The sequence below is a fragment of the Podarcis cretensis genome (genome assembly GCF_951804945.1).
Source record: "Podarcis cretensis genome assembly, chromosome: 5".
Lineage (NCBI taxonomy): Eukaryota > Metazoa > Chordata > Lepidosauria > Squamata > Lacertidae > Podarcis > Podarcis cretensis.
The window spans coordinates 15081840-15098995 of NC_137174.1; the positions used below are offsets into that span (position 1 = coordinate 15081840).

Here is a 17156-nt window from a genome sequence, read left to right on the forward strand (position 1 = left end):
TTTTTTTTTAAGTTCAGTGGCCGAGAGGTCAGTTTTGCAAACAAACTACTTCCTATCACTAAGAAGATGACAGCTGCAACACAGCACTGTTGCATCACCCTTCCCCTCTATCTCTGACCTTATAAAAAATTTTTTTTGAAAAAACAAACAAAACAAAACCAGGCCACTTTCAATTCGATCCACTGCTTGACTGGGTTTGAAGAATGAATGCTTGTATTAGCAATTGGCAAATTGTAGATTCTTGCCAATGTGGAGTGTGGCAACCTTTACAAAATCCTATATTTTTCATACTTCTTTTATGATTCTATTGGTTTATTTAAATCAGGGGGGAGCCACTGAACACGTGGTAGCAGCTAAAACAATTGACAATCCAGGTGAAGTAGACTCTCAGAAGTCTGGAACAGGTAAATTCCCAAAGCAGGTTACAATCTCAGCCTTTCCCATTTTCTTTTAAAGCTCTTTAACAATTTTCAGCAAAATTGAGCTGAAAATGTAAACATACGTATTCTCCCCACAATGAACTGTAGGAACATGAGCTGATTTTTACACTGCAGTTGTAAGCCACCATGAGTATTTTTAAACAGAAAAGTGGGCACAGAACTATTTCAATAAAAGTCTTACCAGAAAATCAAAATCAACGGTAATAAAAACCTTCCAGAGAGCAGATAAGAAGAAACAAAGGATTTATCCACACTTACCTTTCCGGCAATTTTTCCAGGCGCTTTAAAGCTTCATGTCCAAATGCCCCCCCCCCCCATTTTTGCTCAAGCTTTCCCCACAAAAACCCACTGTTTAGAGATCAATTGAAGCAAATGGGCATCCACTTAAAACTTGAATTGACATTGCTCCGATTGAACACTAAATAGCAGGTTTTCACAGGGAAAGCTCTGGGGCAAAATTAAAAATAATGTATGCTCTGACACACAGTTATTAACCGCAGGTCTGTGTCCAGAAAGTGTGTGGCAAAAGCTAACTGCAGACAAGCCCTAAAAGACTCTTGATGGCCCCTGATTTTAGTAAAAAATATCTCTGAAATCCACAAAATGGATCTGAAGTGTTCAAAACCAAGAAGGGCTTTTCTTTTGCCAAACAGGCAGAACATCACATTTAAATGTAAAATACCTCAAACACCTCACCTTGCAAGTTGGAAACCCATGCATTTTCTCTATCTTTTGCGCCCATTATGTGGTTTACAGTATCTGCTTCTGTAAGCTAAAACAAACCATTTAGGTCCCAAAGGGAAGTGAAGGAAGCACTTGCTAGCTCTACATGACCAGTGCTTCAAGTGAAATGCCCCTCCTTTCATTCTTTCATTGAGCACATAGTTGCTACCGTATTTTTCGCTCTATAAGACGCACCAGACCACAAGACGCACCTAGTTTTTGGAGCAGGAAAACAAGAAAAAAAATATTCTGAATCTCAGAAGCCAGAACAGCAAGAGGGATCACTGCACAGTGAAAGCAGCAATCCCTCTTGCTGTTCTGGCTTCTGGGATAGCTGCACAGCCTGCATTCGCTCCATAAGACGCACACACATTTTCCCTTACTTTTTAGGAGGGAAAAAGTGAGTCTTATAGAGCAAAAAATACGGTAAGTTGCCCAGCAGTCATTAAATGCCATTGCTGATTTTTTCTTTATTCCAAAGTTGTCAATAGCAGTCTGTGAAAACACAGTTCCTTAAATCGTATACTGTACAAAGGTATGTGTTTACTCCTCTGCCATCTATTTGAGATGGAGACTGCATGTGTATACAACAACCTACACCCCCAGTAAAATACAGCAAGGTCTACATAGATTTAAAGGACATGAAGGGAAGGACCCCGTCCTTTGCCCAGAACAACTCTGGAAAGTATTCACATTACTCACTGAAATTCCAGAAATAGTAGGAACTGTGGTGCTGTCCGAAGAGAGGCTGGGCATAGCAGAATTCCACACTTAGTATCACGACACCTATCTAACTCACATTTCTCTTCTGACTAAGGATCTGCAGATCCATTCCAGTCCTTATCAAATCCGTTTACACACACCAAACATTTGACCATGGCAAGGCTTTGAACTCCATTTGCTGAGCAACCAAAAAGAATCTGGCAGCAAATCAAAAGCATTTCTTGTTTAGAAGAAGCTAAACAAGCGTTCCGCTGATTCACACACAGAACAGATGAAGCAAATCCTACCTTATCCCTTGCAGAAGAGCACACTGTAGTAGTGCCTGCACGGTTTGGGGGAAGGCAACAACCCTGACTTTCCCTTTTGTTTCCATGGAAAGAGAATTAAAAAAAGAACACTATAACACACTGCCAAGCAGAATGACAACTCAAAAAGCCACATCAATAAGGTAAGGAGGAAGGGAGGGGAGGAGAAGAAAAGGAGGGGGCTAATGGGGGCCACACAGACAGACAACAGCACCTGACACTACACTGTGGTATGCACTGATAAGTTGCCCAGAGAGTTTGGCTTTTTCAAGCTGTCACATGCTCACAGTTGCTTAAAGACATGAAAATGACAAAGTATGAAGGTTCCCTGGTGGATTTATTCACCAGAGGAAAAGAAGTCCCTTTGGCATGGGTGTATCTCCAGGCAATATCCAGTTCAGTTGAGAGGGGCTCTGAAATCAAGTAAATACCTCTGCTAAGAGATAAATTGTTTTCAGAGCCTAATAATAATAATAATAATAATAATAATAATATAGCCCCAAAGAACTATGAAAGAGGCATTTCCTATTTCCACTCCAGATATGTTTTGCTTTTAACAGCTAATTATACTTTGTCTTCTGAAGAAATTATGCAAAAGTCGTTCTCCATTACTTAACAAAAAACTAAACAGAACAAAATGGAGAGCCAGAAGAGGAGTGGCATATTAAAATGGAAAATGACAGTTTCAGTGTTGAAACATTAACTGTTCTGATAGAAACATTGCTTGTAAAAAAACAAACAAGAAGACTCAAAAGAACAGCAACCGTATGAATTTACATAACCTGAAATGCTTTTGTGGTTAACTACTAGCAACTATATAAAAGTCAGAATACATAATGAGACAGAGCAAAACGGGAATATTCAGTATAGGTCTGATTTATGAGCACCATCGGTAAGAGAACACATGTTTTACTAAAGCTCCATACAAGAAACAGGGCTGTATCTAGGAGAGTGGTTCCCAACGGGTGGTCCACAGACCCCAAGGGGTCCTCATAACCCACTCAGGGTGTTCATGGCACATACTGGTCAACTGTCCAGGGAATTCCATTGGGGGGGACGTGCTCTCATGCGAGAGCACAGTGTTCAAAAGCTTGAGAGATCATGGCCAGATACAGATCTCATGCGAGATCATCACACCCCAAAACACATGCATGGGTCACATGACTTGCACAGGAGCACAGCCTGGAAGACACGCATCCTGGTTTTTGCACTGGGACATATTGGGGAGTATGGTGGCACCTTTCATATAACAAAAATTACTATAGAGATATCTATATTTTTGAAAGTAGGGAGGTCCATGGCTTGGCTTTTGAAAAACGGGATCCACAGTACTTAGCTAATTGGGAACCACTGGTTTAGGACATTCTCTCTCTCTCTGACACACATACCGCTTCTTCTCCTTCCTTATATTTTGGCTCCCTCCAGTTCAATCCAGACAAGTAGGACAAAACACTGGTGAGTAATTCTTCTGCCCTGGGAGGAAGCCTTCAGCTTATTCTGGACAGGGTTACAGTGTAGGGATACTGTCCTATCTAGTGTTGTTTTTGGTGTCCCAAGAGGCTTCTGCTATCATGAAGTTCCTCTCACCAGCTGTGTTGGATTTGTCAGTTACAGCCCTTCTGAGACAAGGAATAGCTTGGCCACAATCACCCATTCCCTGGTTACACCCAGTTTGGATTAGTATAATGCACTGGAAGCTATATGATTGGCCACTGCTGAAGCAGAGTCCTGGGACAGATGGATCTTGGTGTCATAGCTCTGGAGTCCAGCAATGACCAATACACAGGCCAGGGAGCCAGACTGGGTTCCTGGCTCTGATGCTAGTGTTGAGGGGATCACTGAAGTCGAGGCTGACAGGTAGCAGCCACTGAACTAGATGTCACCGCACCAGGGCCCAGGATACTGCAGCAAGCTTCTTCATGGACACCTTCACCTGATGAACTGTGCACCTTCCATACTAACTTGCCAGTCCAACAGGGCAAGGAGTTAACCAGGCAGAGGAAGTGCCTATCTTCAAACCAGAGTGTTGACCCTAGTCCTCTGAAAGGGGGCAGAAAATAGAAGCGATAAGACTGGAAGTAAAAGCTGAAAAGCAGAGCTAGATGCTCAGCAACAGCTCTCTCTCCTTCGTGCTACAACAACCGACTTGCCTTGCTCCATGGGCTCCTCCTGCAGAACCAGAACAGAACACTTGGCCTGATCTAGGGAACTATGCCATCAAGGTTCAATACTTACAAACTGGCTGTTGCCCTTCACCTTCTATGTCTAACAAGAACCAGTAGCATGCTCCAGATCTCCTAAACATGTGTTTAACTAAAGTTCCTGTCTTATGGATAAGGCATCATACTGGTTGAGGTGGCAAATCCTAGAAACAATTCAGCCAAGGATACCCACTTCTCATTCCCTTTCAAATGTGATTTAAGAACACTTAAATGGCATTGTGCTCATTCTAATGACATTATGAGGACACCAAGTCAGCACTTCTGTAACAACAGTAAGGGTAAAAAGACAGCACAAAACTTCTCTAGATAGATAAACCTTTACCTAGCACCTAATGAAACCCATTTAAACCCCCAAAATGCCAATGCCAAGCTACAGGTGGCATCTTCTGTCACATTCTGTCTGTCAATCAATAATGAACCAAGAAGTTTCACTGTGACTATCTCATTATTCTATAATAATTCTGATTTTCAAATGTCTTCTGCAAGAACCAGGTAATCTGACTTAGCAACTTTGCTATACCTGTAAGTGATTATCCTTCTAGTTTTGTTTGGGAAAAGATAACTACATTCTTTGTGCATCTGCTATTATGGGCAATATTCGGCTTCCCTTAAGAAACACAATTCTGAGTGTGCCCTCACCTCGCCTGTGACTTGTCTTTTGAAAAAGAAAGGATTTTCGGTGATATCCCACCTTGTCACTGTTGAAATCACTCCAGTCTCACTACAAATGTGCAGATCCGAGACGGCACAATAATTAATACAGGTTCAAAATTACTGGACTAGTATTTTTATTGTGGTGGCATTTCAGATGGTGGTTTTCTAACAAGGATTACTTGACTGGAGGGGATAGAGGTCATTTTAAAGGAGTTAAAACATCTTTTCCCAAGAGGCCTAACATTTGCACTAATAATTCCCTGCTCTCCCTGCACCTGACACTTGTCATCTCTTACATAGCAAAGAGGAGACTGTAAGGAAGCAGAGGCAAACATCACTCTCACTCTGTACTTGACAGATGGTATCCGCGAGGGAGAGCTTTGATAAATCATTCATTTCCATGATTACAATAAGGGCTAGAGTATGGATTATTTGATATTTTTAACATCTGTGGAGAAGGCAGCAAAACTTCACCCTTCTGTTTAAGGAGAAACACAGGCTTGCTAACCCCTATGCCCTCACACCACTTAATCACACACTAAGGAGATCTACTGAGAGCCATGCTACTAGTTGACTGTCACATCATAAAAGCATTCTGTTCTCCTCTTCCAAGGACTGGGAAACCAGGAATATGGCTGGCTCAAGGCTTGTGTATTTTAAAAGCTATAAGTGTTAATGAGTTAATTCCATTAGTAGTGAGGAAAGAGCTGATTCCTGAGAGACACCTGGCTGAATCTGAGGAGTTCCTTATCAGTGTTACTGGGCAGATTAAGTATGTAACCTCTGTATAAAAGAGCTCTGATTATGGTGTGGGTAGTGGGTGGTTATCAGGAAGGAGTGGACTGCCATGGAACAGTGGAGTTATCTGAATACTTTGAGAAGAGCTCATTTGAGAAGAAGACTTGGAGAATTGCCAGACTTCAGGACTCAAAAAACCTTACGACAGTGGTTCTCAATTAACTCAGTACTGCAATCTCCCCGTTTTTCAAAAGCCAAGCCACAGACCCCCTACTTTTGAAAATTATGGTATCTCTATGGTAGTATTTGTTATGTGAGTGGTGCCACAGACCCCCAGGTGGGTTATGTGGACCCCATGGGCTCCTCTGACCACCAGTTGGCAACCACTGCTCTAAGCTGTTGTAGGACTTTGTGCAAATTGACTAAGAAGTTGTGTGTGGATTTTGTTCAGCAAGGGCTCTGAAGTACAGAAACCCCTCTGGGACCAGAGGAAGAAAAGCCTTTGGTGCAACCTATATAAAGTGTGTGTTTTGTGTATGCCAAGCAAAACAACTCAAATTAAAGCAACAGTTTCGTGTTGGTGAGCTTGACCACTTTACTGAAGCTTCCGTCATGCACACACAGAGAGCAATATTTATAGGTTGAAGATAAACACACACCCCAACAATAAGATACATTGTTCCTGATGGAAGTGCTGAATGAGAAGGTGGAAAGCCACACAAGTCTGATCCAGAAGTTCAGTAAGGATGGGTCACCAAGAGTGCAGCCATCCTGAAGTAGCTTGACTAGCCAGGAAAAATATTCAGCACAGCAATGAACAACTTTTTATCTAACCCCAAAATGCAATAAAAGTATAAATTAATGATTAAGATTCATATTTAAACAGAATCCACTTCTTAGAAGCAGAGATATCCACAGATCATGTAAGTGAGGAACTATAATACGACAATGTTCATAGATGTGCTTGGTGGAGTTTTTATATGTTAAGACGTTCTGTTTAGATGTACTACTGGCAATTCAACAAACATTTCCACAGTTTAAAATATCCAGGGCAAAACATGGCTTTTCTAAGGTGCACTATGTATCTAAATGAAAACATAACACCGAAGACTACAAATCCCGATATAAAAAATATTTCTTATACATTCCAATAAAAGAGATGGTCAATGATTTGCAATCGGTAAGTAAAATAGTAAAAACCCAGGCAGAACATTTACCACCATGAATCAATCAGCATATGCCATACTTAGATGAGAATTGTGGTCCAACAACATCTGGAAGCAACCACATAGGCTACCACTGATCTAAATCTAGAGGGCTCCATAGTATACCTTGGTAGAATTACATCAAAGAAAGCACCAAAAAAGTCAGACTTTGAATGGCACTGCAACAGTTCTCATGAAGTGTGGAAAATGAACGTTTAATGCTTCTATTCCGAAGGTGAAATGTGTCAACACTGATTTTCTTCTGTGATGTGAAAAAGAATCCATAGTTACTGGCATCTGCTTGTCAGTTTCTCTCAACTCAGTTACAACAGAACAATTTTCAACAATGAGTGAGTGACAAACCAAAGGGGAAGTTTGGCACTAAACTGGCTTGTTCCAAGGACCTCCAAGCTCTTACAGGAGTCCCCACTGGCTACTGAAAAAGAGCTGAGATTTGTCATAGGTAAGGCACAGGATCAGCAGCCTGGGGTGATTAAGCTTGCGTAGAACTAACCCATAGCTTTGAGATAACCCAGACACACTTAGAAACAGCAGCAGTGTAAACAGGAACCACTGAATTCTCACCAACAGAAAGCTAAAATGAGCATACATGCTAAACTCAATACTAATGGCAGATACCTGCCCAGGACCTCCACTATACAGGCCTGTTTTGACTCTACTGACATTATCACGAGAGAGACAACCAATTTCAGATCTTCTATAAATCTAGCTGCCAAACTGGAGATGAGAAACAGCCAAGGTTCTTTCCATTATCTGAAACTCATCTGTTCAAAAGCTCTGCCATCAGTCAGCATTTGTTTACTGTGTGGAGCACCTGATAAGAAACAGGTCTGTGGGATTTGTACCTCATACTTTTGAGCATCAATCAGACCTGAATTTCCACTTTGCAATGATTTGACAGAAACCTGAGTGCAACAGGTGCTTTGTGGTATCTGACTGCACATGTATTACTCTCTGTGTGGCCCAAAGTCTTTGACGCAATTCCATTATGGTACAAAACGGCCTTTAGAAAAGTACAGGATTCCTAAATATTTAATCCTGATAACAACTGACACCTGACAGAAAAGTATATATAGATGCAAAAGACAACTAGTCCTAGACCTTTTACACTTCTTGTCTAAATGATTTAAGCATATATTTATAAAAAAAATTGATATCCTACATCTTGCACCCACCAAAGCAACTTACAATCAGATAATATAAACATATTAGAAACAACAAACCGGTTTTTTTAAAGGTCTAAACCCTTAACAAAGATTCCTTCCCCCAACCCTAAGGATTAATAATAATAATAAGAAGAAGAAGAAGTCCTCAGAGAAACATTGCATCTGCATTCATGCTGAGCATCAGAATGTGTTGTGTTTGAGGTTGGCAATATGATGACAGTGGTGGCAATATCACATAGGGAAGTGGAATGGCTCTAAAGTTTTTCCTTTCTCTAATCTTGTACAAAGTTCTGTGCTGTTTCTAAGCTCTTGAGAATTATTAGACTGGGTGTGTTATAACGTATTAAGTAGCATATTAGTGATAGCATATCATAAGCTGCCTTTGAAATTATGTGGACATGCCAAAGTAGCGTTGCTGCATCCACCTTAAATGAACCACTGAGTGTTTTATCTCCTAGTATTTGTATCCTCCTTCGGACGCACATGTATGCAATAACAATCTGTCAAGCAGACACTCTGTTAAGCCTGTGCTGAGGGCGACAGAGAACCAGCTGTGTTCACTGCTACTTTCCGCAGAGAGAATAATCACATACATAGCAGAGGAGCAATAGGTGTAGAACCCAGAAGATTTAAACTATGGCAAAATCTTTTTCAATTATTTTGTAACTAGACATTGATATTAAACCATGACCTTGATTAAACAAAGTTAATTGAGTAATGGTACATGTATTTTCATGAGGAAGATATTTGTAACTGTTCGAAGAGCCGACTCTTGTAGGATCCTACCCATAGTTTTAGGGGGAAAGAACACTTGGGTGGCTGGTAGTCATTTGCAGTAGGGACAACAGGAGCTACAACACTTTGGGTGCAGCAAATTATGAGAGAAAGGGACCTCGGTTTTGTTATATTTTGATACTTGGTACACCGCAGTGAATTGGCATGTTAAAATAAGCATTCTCTAACTTGAATATGCGGGACGCAGGTGGCGCTGTGGGTTAAAGCCTCAGCGCCTAGGGCTTGCCGATCGAAAGGTCGGCGGTTCGAATCCCTGCGGCGGGGTGCGCTCCCGCTGCTCGGTCCCAGCGCCTGCCAACCTAGCAGTTCGAAAGCACCTCCGGGTGCAAGTAGATAAATAGGGACCGCTTACCAGCGGGAAGGTAAACGGCGTTTCCGTGTGCGGCTCTGGCTCGCCAGAGCAGCGATGTCACGCTGGCCACGTGACCCGGAAGTGTCTCCGGACAGCGCTGGCCCCTGGCCTCTTAAGTGAGATGGGCGCACAACCCCAGAGTCTGTCAAGACTGGCCCGTACGGGCAGGGGTACCTTTACCTTTACTTGAATACAGCCATCACTTATGGCTCAGCTCTTGCATCCCTGTTTGTCAGACTAGATAGGGCTTTGACAAACAATGGAAGTGTTGCTTTGTCCAACACTAATTAGAGAAAATCTTCTGTGAGATAACAGTGCTTTCCTCTAATTTCCTTCAAGGGCTGATTGTGTAGGGGCCAAACTAGATGTACATTTAAATAAAAAGCAGACAGATATGTATATTGTTTTTTCCTTAGCTAACCGCTTTGAAGGTTTTTTTTTAAAAAAAACAACCAATCAAGTGGTACATAAATTCTATGAAATAAATAAGTAAATAAATAAATTTGCTTATTTTCCTCCTGTAGTTCACATGGAGTCTAGTCAACATGTAATCAGGTAACATTCACAGATTTCCCCCCCATAACTGCAAGGGCTAGAAGCTAACACCGGAATCCTGGGAAGTTTAAACTGCTTGCCCAACTCCACACACATCCAAGCCAGGAAGTAACAGAATGCTTATGGCACGCGTGGGAAAGCTTGGCTCATGAGTAGGTGCAAAAGTCAAGCCAGTCACAAAGAACCTAGAGGATTATGTAGAATTGGCTGGTTATTTTTATCTTCTTTTCACCACTCCTTTAAAAACAGATGAATCAAGCACAAATAACTTTCTTCAACATTTCCAAGTCACGTTTTTTCTCCATCATAATCGGTATTTGATCTGCACTGTGAAACTACTTAATGCTCTTCATGAAGCCTTTTAACTTTAGACTTAAGCAGGAAGTCAAGCATGTTCTCTCCCTTCAAGGTGCACATTCCATTGTCTTCTGAAGTGGTATAAGAGCGCTGTCAATCACACTCAAGTAACATGTACTAGTGGCAGTTTGTCTTAAATATCTTAGTAACGGAGCAAACAGGTTCACAAATACCACAAAACATCATTCTTAAAAATAAAAAAAATCAGAACTGAGGCATTCCAATCTATAGCCTTAGTTTAGCAAGCACTCTTGTGACTGGAAACGGACAAGCTATGATCCTTTGTTCAGCGTGATGGTTGAACTAGGGATGGTGATCTTTTTAAACTTCAAGAAAACCACAATTACCGCATTTTTCGCTCTATAAGACGCACTTTTCCCCTCCTAAAAAGTAAGAGGAAATGTGTGTGCGTCTTATGGAGCGAATGCAGGCTGCACAGCTATCCCAGAAGCCAGGAGAGCGAGAGGGATCGGTGCGCACCAATCCCTCTCGCTCTCCTGGTTTCAGGGATAGCTGCGCAAAGCCTCTGGAGCGCAACGGGATTGCTCCTCCCGCTGTGCTCCGGAGGCTTTCCGTTGCTTTCACTGAAGCCAGGAGAGCGAGAGGGATCGGTGCTTTCGCTGCGCAGCGATCCCTCTTGCTGTTCTAACTTCGCTTCGCTGGAGAGGCACTGCGCAGCTTTCCCTCTCTGCGCAGCGCCTCTTCAGCACTGAAGAGGTGCTGCGCGGAGAGGGAAAGCTGCGCAGCGCCCCTTCAGCAAAGCGGGAGGAGAAACGGAGCCCCTTCTGTTTCTCCTCCCGCTTTGCTGGAGAGGCGCTGCGCAGAGAGGGAGAGAATATTTTTTTTCTTGTTCTCCTCTAAAACTAGGTGCGTCTTATGGTTGGGTGTGTCTTATAGAGTGAAAAAGACGGTAGTTTTGGTTTACTTATATAGTCGTGTGTTTATGAGAAACGAACCACAACCCCTAGGCTTGGACATAACACCAAGGAACGGATTATGGTTTGTTTCTCCTGTGTACTAGTGGGGGGAGGAGCTAAGTGGAGTTCTCCAGGGAAGGAGATTCACAACTGAGGGGCCACCACTGAAAATCCTTGCCCGTAATATTCACTAATAGGCTCATCCTTAGTGGTGGGACAAAAAAAAGGGCTTTCAAGGGACTGTAGGGTTTGGGCAAGTTCTAAGGGTGCAGGTGGTCCTTACATATTAGATACTACATACATAAATCAGAAAACACGCCCCTTTGCATGTGCCTGATTAAAAACGCAGTCATGCACACTTGGCATTTGATACAATACTGCTCTATTTATAAGCCCTCCCAATAGCTTGTTTGTATTATCCTAATCTGAGAAGCCACTGTGATCATTACTAATAAATCTCTGCTAAAACATTCTGCAAATCAATCGATCACTAACTGGACATCTTATATATTTTAAAATAATATCCATCATCTGCTAACTTCATTGACCCCGGCCCACCATAATTTAATTAGATTATAATGAATTATACATTTATTAATGTGGCCATAACAATCACCTTCTATAACATTTTCCTCCCACCCACAAATGTAGGGCAACATATATGGTGTGTACCCCCACCATCCTCACAACTCCTTTGAGACTAGGCTGAGAGGGTGCCTTGTTCAAGGTCATTCAATGAGCCCAATGGCTGAGCAGCAATCTGAACCTTGCCCAACCTGGTCATAGTCCACACTGAAGCCACCACAACACACTGGCTCTCCGAAGAGCACAGAAGTCAGTTTCAAGATCTAGAAACATTTCGGTGCGTGACAAATGCTTTCTCCAGCTTTCTAAGCAAACACTAGCACCAGAGCTGGCTTTAAAGTCACAAAAGCCCTGCTGTATATTCAGTTTGGCAAACACACACAAGAAGCACAACATACTGACTATGACCTGCAGGTCTTATGTTGCCTCCCAACTACAGTGGATAATGGCTCCCAAACAAAGATCTTGTTCAACACTCACTTGCAGCGTAATTTTATACATGTTAACTCAGAGGCAAGTCAATGGTGCTCACTCACTAGCATGAGTGATTAGGATCACAGTCTGAATTTGTTTTCTTGGAAAAAGAGAAGTTATTTCAGCCAAGTTAGCATTAACTACAACATTGCAAAAAGGGTTGACCAGTTGTTAGGAAGTGAATAAGGCATTGCATTTCTATAGGTTTATTTCCAGGCATAGAACTGAAAGGGCATCATTAAAGCTCACTTACTTTAGAATAATCCCCATTGAAGCAACTAAGAAATATTTTTGAGTGGAGCAGGACTGTCTACTGTACAGGGCTGCATAGCAAATAGTTACTGAATCAATCAACCACTTACAAGCAAGAGATAGCAATATGTACAAGCCTGAAAGTGCCTCCTGGTACCAGTTTAAAACAGCAATAGAAAAGCAGCTTGAAGGATTTTTGAACAAGGAAGCAGCAGGGCAGAGATGTGGTGGGCGTTTTGATTCTTATACTGTTACAGCTTCTTCTCTCTGACCCCCCCCCCAGCTTAAAAATGTGTATTTTGATCCTGTGGTGTGTGTGTTTGGAAGGGAGGGTATGATCTGGACTCTCACTGGGATGTGTGTGCAATGTGCAGCCAATAAACCACAGATAAGGAATGGGTTTAACACCTCTCAAACACTCACAATAAACTGTTTGCTTATCTTGTTAAAGTCAGGGCTCCATTAAAATAAGTGTAGTTATTCACGCTGCAAGCCAATTAAACGCACATTAAAATTGAGTATTTCATAGGGCTGAAACCCAATTAAACAAACTTTAAAACTGATTATCTACCAGATTTTAGTTGGTTAATTTACTGATTATATAATATTTTCTTATTACATCTGTCTCTTTACTGGGGTTCCTCTTAATATTTAGCAAGACAAATGTTTTTGCATATATTTCTGCTAGATAGATTATTATTATTAAGACATCTGAAGGTGGCCCTGTTTAGGGAGGCTTCTAATGTTTGATGTAGTACAGTATTTTAATATATATATTTTTGGAAGCCGCCCAGAGTGGCTGGGGAAGCCCAGCCAGATGGGCGGGGTATAAATAATAAATCATTATTATTAATTATTATTATTATGATAGATAGATAGATAGATAGATAGATAGATAGATAGATAGATATGACTTTCTCTGGGCTGTGATTTTTAACAAGTTTCACACCTACCCACCTCCAAACCCCAGGTGGACAGTGGAACTCAATAGATGATCTTTCACACGTAATTGCAGGCACACATTCAGCTCTTCCCAAAGACCATCTTGGAATAAATTTTCCTTCTTTATGCGCATCCAGGCAACAAAGCAGGAACCAATTCAAAAACACACAAAAAAGGTCGTGCCAGCAGCAGTGAAGTGTGCCTTCTTGGCTGGGTTCCCTCTCCCACCAGAAATTGGGATCTTAGCACAAGGCCCCAGCATCATTGCAGAGGGCTCTGGGTAATCTATTTCCCAATGGGAAAGGTGCCCAACAGCAGTGGAGAACAACTCTTTTATCTTCATTTTATAAAACAGCACCAGGGAGGCGAAAAATGAGTGTAGCAAAGTCATTCTGTGCTGCTTCCTCCAATAATGCCCCCTACTAAGAAATGGGAGGAACTCTCAGAGGAGAATTCAGAGCACGATTCTCAAGTGTCTATGGAAGCGTGAAAAAGACCTTCCATTTTCTGGAGAACAAGGGACAGGCAAAGGAAAGAAGAGTGACAAGGGTTTAAAATGAAAGATTGGGTGATATTGGGGCAATGCCCAATTAAACAGATCCAAAATTTTAATGAAGCAACGTCATTTAATCAATTAAGCCCTAGTAGGTGACCCCTAGATCCCCAAAGAGAACTGAGGATGAGACTGGCTTGGGGTTCCTGAGTCCATACATGGTCTATTGCTGTTTTTGCTAGAAGGAAAAAGGTTGATTGGTTCCCAATGTACAACCTATTGTTTAGATGTGGTATATAATTATATACCAGTGTGGTGTAGTGGTTAAGAGCGGTAGTCTTGTAATCTGGGGAACCGGGTTCGAGTCCCCGCTCCTCCACATGCAGCTGCTGGGTGACCTTGGGCCAGTCACACTTCTTTGAAGTCTCTCAGCCCCACTCACCTCACAGAGTGTTTGTTGTGGGGGAGGAAGGGAAAGGAGAATGTTAGCCGCTTTGAGACTCCTGAAGGGGAGTGAAAGGCGGGATATCAAATCCAAACTCCTCTTCTTCTCTTCTTATATAATTACGGCTCAAGATGAAAAAGTTCAACACAGTACAATTAAACTGTTTCTCAAGCTAGAAAAGGTTTCCTCCACCTTAATCTAAATAAAAGCAAAACCAAGGCAAGTTCATTCTGACTGAATGGCTCCCTTTCCCCAGGTTCCCATATTTTAACAATTTCAAGCAACCATCCAAGGAGTCTGGCAACCGCTAGAGATTTTTAACAGCCCTGCTCCAAGCAAATCCAGAAACCTTATGCCCACACAAAGACTGCTGTTGAAGTCCGTTGAGCAAGCGGAAGCCCATGTTATAGAATTTGCTGGGTGGCCCATACATTCTGTCTTCCAGGACCAGGTCTTTTCAGATCGATAGATATTAGTGAAAGTTGCTTACCTGCAAATGCTGTTCAAGAGCACATCTCGCACACAGTAGCTTTGGATGTAAGAATCAAGTTGGTGGTGCTTGTTGGTATTGTCTGAAGGAGATCTTGCACAGGAAAGACATGCAGGCCAGTGCAGCCACTACAAATCCCTTAGTATTGGGAAACCTAAGTGTCCAAGAACAAGAGGAGACTGTGGTTATTCATCCCTGTTATTCTATGACATAACATTTCAAAATACAGTTTTGAGCTGAAAGCATGCTGTAACCTGATAAGACTTCAGAAGGGCATAGCATACGCTCCACTTTCTCCAAGAGATTGCATGTAATGCAACCAATTGCGACGCCACATCCACTAGGAATTACTCCTGTCTAAAGGAGCCATTTCGCAGGGCCCCCTAATGTGATGGGCACTAATTTGGACTATTTCAAAGACATAAAAACCAAGGTGTAATACATCTATAATTAGTTAGAAATAATTAATAATAGAGGTAAAGGTAAAGGTACCCCTGACTGTAAGGTCCAGTCGCAGACGACTCTGGTGTTGCAGCGCACATCTCACTCTATAGGCTGAGGGAGCCGGTGTTTGTCCGCAGACAGCTTCCAGGTCATGTGGCCAGCATGACTAATAAAACCAGAGCAGCACACGGAAACGCCGTTTACCTTCCCACCGGAGCGGTACCTATTTATCTACTTGCACTTTGATGTGCTTTCGAACTGCTAGGTTGGCAGGAGCAGGGACCGGCCAATGGAAACTCACCCCGTCACAGGGATTCGAACTGCCGACCTTCCGATCGGCAAGCCCTAGGCTCTGTGGTTTAGACCACAGCGCTGCCCGCATCCCTAATAATAGAGGTAAGATACAACTAAAAATACAACTCTTGGTATAATCTGCTAATAACTACTGCTTTGGCATTTTTGAACAATGAAGCTCAGGAATTGTATATGCCTTCATTCTGTATCTGAAATTGGTTAAAAATTATGTAACAGAATACAGACACAAAATCAGAATGGGGCCATCTAACAGTACAATTTTAGTTGACAACATGCTCAAGGCCTAGGGAAGAGTCACAGTTCCTTACATTCCACAGCACATTCAAAAAACCAAATATTTTCCCTCCCATTCCCTTTTACTGTCTATCTCATTGTTAATGTTTTATTTTCCTCTTCCTATCCTGTTGTATTTCTGTATGTGAAAACCTTCAGAAAAGTTTGCAAATAAACTTGCATCTCAAGTTAACCCTTTTCAGCTACCCTGAAAGTAAGAGGTTGAAATTACTCTGCATGAAATATTACTTCAAACAGTTCAACATGTCTGAACCGGTTACTAAACCTCTTTTTAAAGTTAATGTCCAAACCAGAACAAAACTGGAGAGTTAAAGAAAATGCTGATGAATCAGAAGTGAACCCAAATTTTTAATGGTTCAATTCCCTGGAGAAAATGTGGAGATGTATGTATGGTCCGAAATCCTGCCATTTCCTCTATTACATCATAAATATTTAAATGGTATAGGAAAAACCATCAGCAGAACTTTAGCAGCCAGCTAGGTTGTCCTCTGCCTTCTGAAATATTGCACTGCTGTTGAGTAAATAAAGTAAAGGTAAAGGTACCCCTGCCCATACGGGCCAGTCTTGACAGACTCTGGGGTTGTGCGCCCATCTCACTTAAGAGGCCAGGGGCCAGCGCTGTCCGGAGACACTTCCGGGTCACGTGGCCAGCGTGACATCGCTGCTCTGGCGAGCCAGAGCTGCACACGGAAACGCCGTTTACCTTCCCGCTGGTAAGCGGTCCCTATTTATCTACTTGCACCCGGAGGTGCTTTCGAACTGCTAGGTTGGCAGGCGCTGGGACCGAGCAGCGGGAGCGCACCCCGCCGCAGGGATTCGAACCGCCGACCTTTCGATCGGCAAGTCCTAGGCGCTGAGGCTTTAACCCACAGCGCCACCTGCGTCCCTGTTGAGTAAATAAGGCTACACAATTAGAGTGCCTTATGTGGTTCCATTAATATGATGAAAATGGCTCCCCAATAAAACAATCAAAATCTTCTTGCTGCATTCCCATTCCTAAACTACATTTTTATTTATCTACCCCATTTTTACCCTGCCTCTCTACCTTAACACTGTTGAAGGCAGATTCAAATTTACTAACCCCCCTTCAAAATGATAAATCACAGTAACTGATGCACAGTAGAGCAAAGCAATATAACTACAAGTCTAACAGAAGGGCAAATCGAAACTCGCCTAAACGAAGAGCTCTTTACTTGATAGTAAAATGCAATAGTAAGAGAAAAAGCAAAATGAATCTTTCATGACGGGG

At 42.2% G+C, this 17156-nt stretch overlaps 1 protein-coding gene across 2 annotated transcripts in view; it reads right to left on the reverse strand.

Annotated features, from left to right (window-relative positions):
- Positions 1-17156, reverse strand: part of NDST2 (N-deacetylase and N-sulfotransferase 2) — a 106959-nt gene that overhangs the window by 41753 nt on the left and 48050 nt on the right. Inside the window, exon 3 of one of the 2 annotated variants that reach the window (XM_079975133.1) lies at positions 14855-15008. The gene's annotated coding sequence lies outside the window, so the exon portion shown is untranslated. Of the gene's footprint in view, positions 1-2173; positions 2198-14854; positions 15009-17156 lie in introns of those variants that run through there. The other variant, XM_079975134.1, reaches the window with a different exon arrangement.